Source organism: Podarcis vaucheri, assembly GCF_965113315.1.
Source record: "Podarcis vaucheri genome assembly, chromosome: 12".
Lineage (NCBI taxonomy): Eukaryota > Metazoa > Chordata > Lepidosauria > Squamata > Lacertidae > Podarcis > Podarcis vaucheri.
Window position 1 is genome coordinate 33,396,921 of NC_138750.1, and position 13,017 is coordinate 33,409,937.

The 13,017-nt window shown below is 41.4% G+C and overlaps 1 long non-coding RNA gene across 2 annotated transcripts; it reads left to right on the forward strand.

The window, feature by feature from the left end:
* Window positions 1–44: 44 nt before the first annotated feature.
* Window positions 45–11,750, forward strand: LOC309515823. Of its 2 annotated transcripts, none has more exons than XR_014212676.1 (3): window positions 45–120; window positions 3,037–3,099; window positions 10,504–11,750. It is a non-coding gene; the product is annotated as an uncharacterized lncRNA (long non-coding RNA). The 2 variants fall into 2 exon arrangements; XR_014212677.1 differs by having other exon boundaries at window positions 10,560–11,750.
* Window positions 11,751–13,017: the final 1,267 nt, after the last annotated feature.

Consider the following 13,017-nt stretch of genomic DNA (forward strand, 5'->3'; position numbering starts at 1 on the left):
TCCGCCTTCTGTTCCCGGACCCTCTCTAGTTTCACTCACTATATATATATATATATATATTCGTTACACGACGTATTTCCTCGGGTGACTGGAGCCACTGAAAGGCTCTGTCTTATACACGTGAGTTTATGTTCCGAAGCAAAATCCAAGCGTTTGTCCAATGCAAGAGTTGTTGTTGTTGTTGTTAATTTCTATACCTTCCTTCATCCGAGAATCACAGGGCGGTTTACAATGGAAACAAAGCATAACAACGAACAGAAACAAATAGAAACAATAAACCCCCAGTTTTAAAGGCTAAAAATTGTTTAATTAATTATTAAGGGGGAAAGGCCTGGGGCAGAGGCAAATTTAAAGCACAGTGGTACCTCGGGTTACATACGCTTCAGGTTACAGACACTTCAGGTTACAGTCTTCTGACCCAGAAATATTACCTTGGGTTAAGAACTTTGCTTCAGGATGAGAACAGAAATCGGGCGGCAGCGGGAGGCCCCATTAGCTAAAGTGGTACCTCAGGTTAAGAACAGTTTCAGGTTAAGAACGGAACTCCTGAACGAATTAAGTACTTAACCCGAGGTACCACTATATCAGTTAAGCTTGTGCTTCCAGTGCCAGATTTCCGTATAAGCTAAACAAGCTAGAGCTTAGGGCCCCACTCTCTTGGGGGCCCCCAAAAAAATTAAAGGGAAAAAACCTGGATGAACATTTCCAAAATATAAGATTAAAAAAAACCCAAATAAAATAAAACCTACATACAGCAACAGTGTTTCGTGTTGTGTTGGCTCCTATGATGTACATATTTTGTTATGTGCAAATGGCTTTAGATAACTAATAGGTCCATAAATTACCGTACAGCATATATTCAGCACAAAAAACAGCGACAATTTGTTGTTGACAGAGGACAGCTGGACATATAAAGGGCCCCATTACCTTCAGTAGTGCTTAGGGCCTCATCAAACCTAAATCCGGCCCTGCACTGGGCACCAAGCTGACAGGGGGGGTGGGCACCACAGGGCATTGCAGTTATTTTTATTAATTTCATTTCTATACTGCTTAATATTTTAAATAAAAATACATTGGTACCTCGGGTTAAGAACTTAATTTGTTCCAGAGGTCCGTTCTTAACCTGAAACTGTTCTTCACCTGAGGTACCACTTTAGCTAATGGGGCCTCCCGCTGCTGCCATGCGATTTCAGTTCTCATCCTGAGGTAAAGTTCTTAACCCGAGGTACTTTTTCTGGGTTAGCGGATTCTGTAACCTGAAGCGTCTGTAACCCGAGGTGCCACTGTATCAAAAAAAGGAAAAAGACAACACATTGAAACATCAAGTAGAACAGTCTGGCATAAAGCAAATTCAGTACTGCACACACAGAACAGAAGGCAGGGGGTACTGATCTTTGGCCTCACATAGGGCACTGAAGCTACCAGTGTTCTCAAAGCTACCAGCATGAGTTTGACTAAACTGCGGGAGGCAGTGCAAGACAGAAGTGCCTGGCGTGCTCTGGTCCATGGGGTCACGAAGAGTGAGACACGACTAAACAACAACAACAAAGGGCACTGAGGGCATTTGAAAGTCCGCCCCCTGCCTGAGAGACATACCTAAGCATAGAAGCTAACTGCTAGGGGCTGTGGGGGTTTTGGTCCCCACAATAAAATATTGGGCAATAAGTTGATGGGCATTCTCATTCAAATGGTGTGTGTGCACTGTGTCCTGTGATCAATTAAACGGGCCGGGGCCTAATTGGGCCCCCACAATATTTTATTCAAGTTGGCACCCCTGTAAAGATATGTAACAAGGGCGCCAGGGGAGCCACCACAGAAAAGTCCGTTCTCATGTTGCCGCCCTCCAGACTTCTGGAGGAGGCACATGAAGAAGGGCTGCAGGGTCCAGGTCGGTTCATATGGGGAGAGGCTTTATAGGTCAAAACCTGCATGTTAAATTGGGCCCAGAAACTAATTGGCAGTTGGGGCAGGATTGGCATTATATGCTGCTACTTCTTATTATTACACAATTTTATCCTGCCTCCCAAGGAACTCAAGGCAGCATCTTTGGATTAGGGCCTGTTTTCATTTCTCTGAGAAATCTTCTAAAATACTAGGGAAACACCACAGTTTTTATTAATATAATGTTTGGTTTTTGTATGATTAGGTATAACTATTGAATAACTTAATATTAACGCAGTCCTCTTTCTGGCAACAGCATACATTTATTTGCATACTTCTTATTATTCATGCACAGGACTCAGATTTTAATAGGAGGTCAGAGTATTAGCAGCACTCTATAACACCCCAGAAAAGGTTTTCCAGAGGTCCAGGTTAATTAACAAGATTCCCCCCTCCCTGTTTTCATCTGTGCTTCCTTTGAGGGTATTAAAAGGATTAATATGAAATGGGTGGGGGGAGAATCCTTAAGATGAAATATAGTAACTGTCCCTTCAATGCAGCTAATTAGATGCAAGGGTGAATTAAATAAGCTTGTCCAGGTGTCTCATTAAATTAAATACATTTGTTTAAACATTATCTCCAATATTAGGGATTAGGTCTAGTCATTATCTTTGTGCACCAAAATTCATCTAAGGGTTTATGAGTCTGGTAATCTGCATTTTCAAATTGTCTGAGTCATGCAGTTTGCACCTCATTTAAAACAGGAGTGCTTGTAACCTCAGTAGGCATGTTTTTCCTTTCTGAATAATATTACCGCTCAATACAAAAATAACAATAAAAAGGGATGCATGCTGAGTTCACAGACATGGAACTAGACACCCCCCAAAAAACATACCCATTCAAAAACTATTTATTTATAATCTTGAAATAAAGTAAAATTTGCCAGTTGTCAAATGGATCCTAAAAACACGCACTATCTCATATTACAAGTTGGGCACCAGGGGGCACCTTGTCTCCTTGCACTGGTGTAGCTGCCTAACCTCTGGCCCAATGATGCCAGTTGCCCTGCAAAGCAGAATGGTGTCACTTGGGTATATGTAGGCTAACAGAGTGTTATGTTTTATATATTCTTTATATTGTTGTCCCTGGAGGCAGAAAGGAACAGAATCACAACTTACTGCTCCCCTCAGGTAAGAGGGATGCATGGAAATAACACAGGTGAGTATGACATCAGTGTATACTCTAAGTTTTCTAACTGTTGTTGTTGTTGTTGTTGTTGTTATTTGAATTTATATACCGTTATGTACCACCCTATACCCACAGGTCTCAGGGAGGTTCACAGAATAAAAAAAAAATGTAAAACCACAAAATGCATACCGTAATCACAATAAAAACAACAACGCAATAACCCCCCCCCACCAAAAAAACCCCAACACATTTTAAAAGGGCATAGGATATCAATCAAATCAACCAAAGGCCGAGTTAAAATGGAATATTTTTGCTGGCGCCTAAAGGTGTTATAATGAAGGCGTCAGGCGAACTTCCCTGGGGAGAGCATTCCACAAACAGGGAGCCACTGCAGAGAAGGCCTGTGTTGTCACTCTCCGGACCTCTTGAGGAGGAGGCACACGAAGAAAGGCCTCAGAAGATGATCTCTAGTTCTGGGTAGGTTCATATGGAAAGAGGTCGTCCTTGAGGTATTGCCGTCCTGAGCTGTTTAAGGCTTTATAGGTCAATACCAGCACTTTGAATTGGGCCCAGAAACTAATTTTATGGCATGCACTAGATCTGCATCACAGAGATGAAAAGTGAACTATACAGATGAAGCCACCCCAAACCCATATTCATACTACTTAAGAGAGAGGGGTTTCATTTGTCGGTTCTTGAAAATATTCAGGCTCATGTTTTAAGTGCACACAGTAACATCAGGCATATGGGGCTAGCTGCATCCTTCTTGCCTAATACAAAACATTTCTAGGCAATTTGCATACACAATTGAAACACACAGAAACGTGGTTTAACACTGCCCCTTCAAAGAAGATATGTATAACATTGAAACACCAGTAGTAATGATGACCATATTTCTTCAAACGCCTGGAAGAAGAGGTATGTTTTAACCTGGCATTGAACAGATGTTAATGTTGGTGCCAAGCAGGCCTCACTGGAGAGATTATTCCATAAATGGGGAACTACAATGGACAGGGAACCTCTCTCTTGCCACCCCGCCCCCTGAATGTTTCTCAGTGGGGCCACCTGGAGAAGTGACTCAAGAGAATGAATGCTGCATCTGCGTATATTCAAAGTGGCTTAGCCAGCTGTGCCAAAACCAGTGTTATATGTTCAAGCTGCTTTGTTCCCATCAGTACTTTTGCTCCTGGTTTCTGCACCAGCTGCAGTTTCTGAGCCATCTTCAAAGACAGCCCCGTGTATACACACCACGATAATCATTCTATCTATGATTTATCACACCAGACAATGAAAAATTACATCATAGATTAGCAGCATTGATCACGCCAGTTTCCCCAGCCAAAAAATACATCATAGCGTTCAGTTAATGGCAGCTTAGGGCAGCAATAGTTTTTAATTCAGTCAGAGCAACTGATCTATGTTTTAATCCATCTGAACAGTTTGGTTTGGGTCTGTTGGGGAAATGCTACCGTAATTCTGCCACAAAAGAAAATGAGACGATAACCCATAGTGAACACATTGCACATTGCATTGTTCAAGGTGTTGATGTTGGTTTTTTTTTAAATAGTAAATATATTGACACTTACCTGCTGCACCATGCATAGTGCCTGCATTGCAAGAGGTTAGACTAGATGTCACTTGGGGTCTCATCCAATCCTACAATTATTTAGCACTGGAATATGGAAATTTCTGGCAGAGTATCATGGTACTACAGCAGCATATAATTTTTTTTTTCTATTTCCAGAGAAACAGACATATTTTTACCAGCATCTCTAGACTAGTAACTGAAATAGCTACAAATTATGAATTAATTTTTTTTAAAAAAAAACAACCCAGAGTTTGGTTCTTTGTCATTCTGTTTTACATTTAAAAATGTGGTTGCTGGAGGGTTTTTGCATGCTGCAGATACAAAACCAAACCAAACAAAAGCCCTGCAGTTGCCATCCATTAAATCTATCCATTTAATTTGCTTGTAAAAAGATTAGTGCAAACATTAACTGCAGTAAATCGAAAACAATTAGCCATTCAACCATCATGCTGTAACTTTATTAAGCTCTTATCTTTCCAAAACATTTGGTGACAACCAAACCAAAAACCTTGCAGCCAATAGCTGCTCAATTGGTTTTGTGTGTGAAGAGGAGGGACTGTCCTTCCAATTCACAAAAGAAAGGCTGAACAAAATCCTACCGTTATTGAATGCACAAACAATGGTCATTGATTTGATAAAAGTTTAAAGGGGGGATGTGACCTCCAAAGAAGGTCACTGAAATTAACGGTACATTTCTTAATATAAATAAATCTAAATTTTCAGTTTTTGGGTTACCATCCTTGGTTGGTGCTTATTATATAAATCCTTTAAATACATAAATAAACCCTGTGTCTTTACAAAGGGCAGGAATATTCCCATATTACACTGCCAACAGATGCTGTTGTCTGCCCTATCTTCCAGGCCGTGTCTCCAGTTAACACAGGGATCAGCAAACTTTTTCAGCAGGGGGCCGGTCCACTGTCACTCAGACTTTGTGGGGGGCCGGACTATATTTTTTTTTGGGGGGGGGGAATGAACGAATTCCTATGCCCCACAAATAACCCAGAGATGCAGTTTAAATAAAATGACACATTCTACTCATGTAGAATGCATTTTAAATAAAAGGACGCATTCTACTCATGTAAAAACACCAGGCAGACCCCACAAATAACCCAGAGATGCAGTTTAAATAAAATGACACATTCTACTCATGTAAAAACACGCTGATTCCTGGACTGTCCGCGGGCCGGATTTAGAAGGCCAGATCCAGCCCCCCGGGCCTTATTTTGCCTACCCATGAATTAATACTTCAATTCCGGCTTCCTCTCTGACCCCACAAGGTGGCACCTCATTAGAGGAATATTTATTTTCCCACTATGTTGGAAGAGAACATTGACTAGTCTACCTTCCTTTAGGAAGTGTGTTGACTCTCCTCCTTGAGACTAAATAAGCAGCTGAAACAACAATATGAGTTAGATCCCGAATAACAGACCAAATCCTTTACACTTATACCAGTGGGAGGAGAGACTGCTTTGCCGCAGCCCGACAATATATCTCATGTTATTTCTTCTAGTTGGCCCTAAAGACAAAGCTAGATCTGATGGAGGAGATCCAGAACTGAATTTCCCAACATCTTTCTTTGCCTGATTTCATTTGCCCAGTTTTTCATTTCCCTAATTTAAATCAGAAAAGCAACCCTCAAAGCTTGTCTGTACTGCTAACAACAACAGCAACTACAACTTTTTAATAGCATTTTCAAATGTTCACATGCATCATCTGGGTGTAATCGGTACAATAGTCCTGTGTAAATTAGTATTATTATCCTCCCTATTCTAGGCTGAGAATAAGAGAGAGTGGCTTGCTTAGGCCAACCTAGTGAGTTCATAGCAGAAACAAGATTAACACTGGGGACTTTACAGCTCCATCTCTTAGCCACCATACTACTAGGGTGGTATGGGAGCGATTCATTTATATTGGGGAAATGGTGCAGATAAAAGGTTTAGCCCCTTTAGTACCATGCCCCCATCCTCCTCTCCCCAGTGCCCTGGCCCTGATGCTAATAAAGAGAGCTCCTTCCTCCTGAGCCTAACCAATGATCGCTACTGTGAAGAAGAGCAAAGTGTCTATCTATGTCTTAGGACATAATCAATGGCTGTTAAAGGGGTCTTTACAAATGGCTTTTGCAAAGCCCCTTTGCGGGTAGATGAGCCAGTTGGTGCCACCTGTGTGTGTGCTGTTTTATTATAGATGCTGATGCTGAGATGCATAGATTGATACATAGATTGGTCTATGTAAATGGGGACTGGAGTAAAGGGGGTATTGAACACGGGGGGGGGGGAGGCGGGTATGTTGAACTATTCGTAACCATTTTCTGTATGCAAAATACAGAGCAGTAATCCCCAGCAGAAATGGCGCTGTTCTTAGAATAGAACTGCAAATAATCTTTAGCCATTTAGATTAATTCAGGGGAACAATGAGGGAAAAGATTGTATTCACTTACTTTTAGATACTGGAGACCATCATTAGCATTGCTGGACTTCAAAGAAAGATCAGAATAATAAGAGCATTCTAAGTTGTTGTTTCATGAAACCAATCTCTTAGTGTTGTTTAGAAATTATTTTAGTTTTGTGACATTCTTTTTTAATAAATGGATTTTGTGACTTTTTTGGAACAGGAGCCAAAAGCCAAATGAATTCTTTTCACTTCTGTACTTGACACGGGTGCTTGAATGCAAACACTGGCTGGCAGCGAATCTACAAGGATTCAGATGAGGGACATTTGTAGCTCTGCCGCTGAGCTATGGCCCTTTGTACTGAATAAATGTCACTCCTGAAAGTTCACCTTGTTGTAGATAAAGGTCCCAACAACCTCTGCATAATGGATGCTAAAATATAATGCTGTGCATGATCAAAAGGAAGAAGCCAATGCCACAGCAGCCAGAACCATTTCAAGCTGTCCTTCTATAGCAGTGCATTAAGATCAATGCTTTACACATTCTTGAAACTTGGTGCAGTATATGTGAATCCAGTACAATCATGATTTGATATGTAGGCGCACAATTTATTAAAAGGCCTCTGAGTCTTTGGGGTATGTGAATAACAGAGATGGAAAGAAGACTGCAAGAAAAAATGGGCAAGGTTGACTTTGACCGAGGGGGAAAAAATACTCGTAGCCATGACTTTGAGTCTCAGTAGTGTGCCTACTTTAAAGTTATCTATTGAATTTCACTCACAATTTCAAACTTTGGAACCTTCTTTTTAATGCCCTCTTTCACTCTTTCCAAAGTCGTTGTCTTGTTAGGTCTCTGACATCTCACTCTGCTACTCCTATTCATACATCACACACACACACACACACACACACACACACACACACACACACACACGTGCTTGGACTCTTCTTCCTGTTAATATGATCTTTTGCATGCTTGCTCCCTTTTTTTATAGGAACAATGTCAAGATCTGTTCTTGATCTTTCTACTTGTCATTTAAAAACCAAAAACCAAAAACCAGCTGTATGCTCCTATAAAGAAAAAGGGGCATCATTTTTTACTTTCGCATCTGATTCACTCCTATGGATACTTTCTCGGGAGTAAGCGCCAATGAACTCTGTGGTACTTACATGCATGGTTGCATTGCACTGAGCTGCGCAGCTGGCATTGTTGATATTTACATCTGTGCTTTTTTTAGGGGTGCATTTAACAAGGCTTCCGTTTTCTGAAACAGCACAGGATCGACCTCAATCGTTGTAAGAGTTCATTAATGTTAGTAAAGCTTTGGGTAACAAGGGTTAAATGTGCTATATTAATACAAGGTAAACTTGCAATAGAGCTGATGTCATGTATTGGCACACATACAAGCAAAGAAGCAACTTTCCTCTTAGCATGTGTGTACCAAATGTTAATGCTGTTGTTCTATCTGTGCCCCTTATGCCTAATACCAGACACAACTTTATAGCAGTCACGATTCAGCTGTTTCAGTCTGAAATATCTGTTAATGGGCTGGAAAAGCTACGTGTTAGGTTAGAAGCAAAAGTTGATCACACATTATCTGTTAAAATACCAAGGTGCTGATTTAGCTTAGTACCCTTTACACATGACTGGCTGTGCCATTATGTCGATGGGGATGCATGTTCAAACGCGTGTTCCACTGAAAACAATTAAGTGTGGCTCAATGAAATGCGTGCTTTCGACCTGCTAGGTGGACAGGAGCTGGGACAGAGCAACAGGAGCTCACCCTGTTGTGTGGATTCAAACCGCCAACCTTCTGATCGGCAAGCCCAAGAGGCTCAGTGGTTTAGACCACAGCGCCACCCGCATCCCTTCTCCAAGACATGGGTTCTCCCTTCACTGCAACATTTGAGATGTGTGCATCGAAAGGATGCACACATGGAATTAGGAGTATGCCATTTGGTCTTGCTTGTGGGCTTCCAATAGGCATCTGGAGGGCCACTGTGAGAACAGAAAGCTAGATTTGATAGGCCTTTGGTTTGCTCTTGTTAGGGCCTTAACAAGAGGTTGTGTGAGAGCCAGTGTGGTGTAGTGGTTAAGAGCAGTAGACTCGTAATCTGGGGAACTGGGTTTGCCTCTCCGTTCCTCCACATGCAGCTGCTGGGTGACCTTGGGCTAGTCACACTTCTCTGAAGTCTCTCAGCCCCACTCACCTCACAGAGTGTTTGTTGTGGGGGAGGAAGGGAAAGGAGAATGTTAGCTGCTTTGGGACTCCTTCGGGTAGTGATAAAGCCGGCTATCAAATCCAAATCCAAACTAATGTTCTTACGGAGCTGCTCATGACGTCTCATTGAAAAAGGAAGCCTGTGAACATCAAGCACCAGTGGTGCTTTCAAAAGGGCTTAATGTGTGATAGCGTAATTATTTTCGATATTGATTTATTTTCCAATAGTGCAAGCTGTACATATGCACAATGTCCCATACTGCTAGCTTTTTGTTGATACTAACAACCAATGTATTGTGATGCTTCAATACCATTGTACTGATTGTTTTGTAAAAGCCTAGCTACAGCTTAAGCTTTATGAAATAGCCAATTTTTGGTTCAGCAAGCCAGTATCAATGGCAGACAGTTGGAGAGCAGAGCTGAAGTCCAAAAATGTATTCTTGGGTTTCTACAAATAAGGTCATTTATCACACCATTTTTCTTTGTCCATTAATACCCAGAAAGTTTATCATTTATATATACTCATACATTTTCCTTTGAAACAGTTGAAGCGGGTTATATTTTCTCTTCAAAAATTTTATTTCTCAGCTTGAAGTGTTCCACTTCAATACAATACACGGGAGAACAGTTGCAATGAAGTATGTTCAAAGCACATTTTTCTTTATTACAATGACAAGTTTGAAAAGCACCTTGTGATTTGACATCATTTGGGAAGGGGAGGGAAAGTGCACTTCGCCAGCCGCAAGATCTTAGTTTTATTGTTTGAGCAATGAATCTAATAATAAAAGCCAACTCGATTGCCTTGCTGAACTATAGACACATCCTTCTTTTCAATTCCAAGCACACATGTCTGTCTGTGTGTGCACGTAAATGTGCGTGTATGCACACTCTCACACAGGGTTTCTATCATCAAATGGATGTTCTGCAGAAGACTTGCAAACTGAATCTAGCAGACCAACACCTTAATCAACTGTCTCACATTTAACTGGTGGTGAGCTATTACAGTACAACAACATGCACTTTCTATGTCCAAATAATGCATCATATGAAAAGAGAAAAGGCTTCTTATTACTAATGTACCAATGAGTGAATCAGAAGTTTACGGAAGATAAAAAGCTTAGATGTCTAACAATGTGCATTGTTTTGTTATTGTTGCTCATTTAACCCAACTATGTTGGGTTCTAGAAGAACAGATCCTATATTGCTGAACTATCTGATTATATATATTTGTAGAGCTTCCTCTCAAAGCCGCATGGCAATAACATTTCTTTCCTTTGTCCTCCATGAAGAGAGAAACGAACTAGACCAGAAGTTGCATGCAATCAAGTCTAGTCAACTTTGTGACCCCTTTCGCAAGTGTGGGGTTGGAGAAGTGGCAGCCATTAAGTATAAGGTAAAAAGAACTCTCCCTACCACAACCTCTCCCATTAAGTGTAATGTAAAAAGGCTACTAGGCATTGATAGCCGTGTCCTCTATGATTTTGTCCGATTGTCTTTTAAAGCCACCCAAGTTGATGGCCATCACTGCCTCCTGCAAAAGTGAGTTCCATAGTTTTAACTACGTGCTGCATGAAGGAGTACTTTCTTTTATCTGTCCTGAATCATCCAGCATCCTGCTTCGTTTGGTTAGTCCATAATTTCTTCCTGGAAGCTGAACCTGGAGCTGATGCACGTAGACTGCATTGTACCACATTTGGCCCCTTTGTATGTTCTGGATAAAAGATGGTGAGGACCGAAGATCAGGGTGCCTGTGCGATTAGTAAAAGCAGATGGTGGAGCGTTTCCCATGACATGTTTCTATGTTTTGAAGGATTAACCCCACTTCTCTCCCACACATGCATTCTTGCTGAAGCTGCTGCATTGTTCACAGGAAGACAACACAGAATGTTGAACCGCAGCCCAGCACAGAAACACATTTGCTTTGTTTGGGAGACATACCAAAATATTCAGACTTAACTGTAGCCTGCTAAAGCATTTTGCGCTCTCAGTCTGGATGTAAAGCAGGACTCCTGCCCACTAAATCTGAAGGGGAAGGAAGGCACACAGCCATTTCTCTCCGCACGTTCTTTCAGAAGGTGGTATCTGTGAATTTAAAGCTTAAGATATGATGCCGTGAAAAATGTACACGTCCCATATTATTTCATAGCTTTTCCATCACTTTGTGAACACCCAGGCATCAGACTGTGTTTTTAACCCATTTACACCTTTGCGGTTTGTTAATGACAGCCTATAGGTGAGGGGTGGGTGGGAAATGGAGTAGTTAAGCCTAGAAGCCAGTCATTAGTCTTGTTGTCAGCCACAGTATATCTCTGAACTTTATAAGTAATTCATGTCATCCCTTCGCTCTTACCCCTCAGCAGACTATCCATTAAAACCGTGATTCTGTGTGGAGCTTCACAGAGAGCCAATGATGGCCAATATGGGACAAAAGAGGCTTGCAAGTCTATGATAAATTGAAAAGCTGGGTCATATATATATATATATATATATATATATATATATATATATATGCAGGTTTTGGTGTCTTCGGGTGTCTTCCCGTGTAAGAGTAGGGGTGTCTGGGCGACGTTTCGACGAGGTCTCACTCGTCATCTTCAGGCTGGTGCTTTCGGCTTCTTGTTACTGGAACAGAGCAGAATCTGGTGTTTGAGTTCCTATAAATACTGTTGAGGGGTGTGGTGTATAGCCTCCAACGTTCTGGGCAGAGAGGAAGTTCCTAGATTAGTGGGCCTTTTCTTCTTTTGTTCCTTAATTACTTGAGGGATATCTTGAGTGATTTCATGAGTGATATTCTGAATACCCCTGGGTGGGTCATTAAGTGTAGATTAGTTGCTAAAGCTTTCGTGTCTTGACCTCTTGAGCTTGTGAAGATGACGAGTGAGACCTCGTCGAAACGTCGCCCAGACACCCCTACTCTTACACGGGAAGACACCCGAAGACACCAAAACCTGCATTCCTGTACCCGTGAAAATCTACGAAAGCATATATATATATATATATATATATATATATATATATATATATATGCACACACACCAATTAAACTTTAGCAGAGGGACAGTGTCGTCCTGAAATAAAAGCAGACTAATAAATCACGGTTGCTGTGCTCGGGTATTATTTAAATGAACATTAACGTTCCTGAAGTAAACCTTTGCAGAAATTAGCAATATGCTCCATGTAGACAGATGCTTCCTGCATTAGTCTTATTTAGGCATTATACAAATCTGGAAATGCAATGCATGAGCAAGGAAAGTGGGCAGTGGGTGGCGTACAGAAGTACAGGCGGGGAGTGACATTTTCTGTTTTGCCTCTGGCAGCAAAACATCCTGAGCCAGCCTTGCTAAAGGCCAACAGAGAAAGGACAGAGCAACACACGTTATGTGAAGATGCTATTTTTTGGTGCTATTTCTGAAAAGGCCCCTCTCTCAATTCTCCTTCATCCACTGCCTGCCCCCAGATAATGAGGGAACCAAGAGCAAGGCATCTGAGGAAGGCCTTCATAGTTGTATGGAAGAAAATGGTCCATAAGGCATTTTGGACCCAGGCTTCCAAAAAAACCGCACTTAAAACCAGTGCTTTTGAATAGGTGCTGGAGACTACCCGGAAGCCAATAATACAGTTGCGGTAAATGTACAGTAAATTTAGAGCAACAAAGGCTCCTGTGTGTGCTTTCTAAGTTATAAAAGGTAGAGGAAGAAATAATGGAAGAAAAAGTATTTTAAGACACACAGGGGGATATAGAGAGCC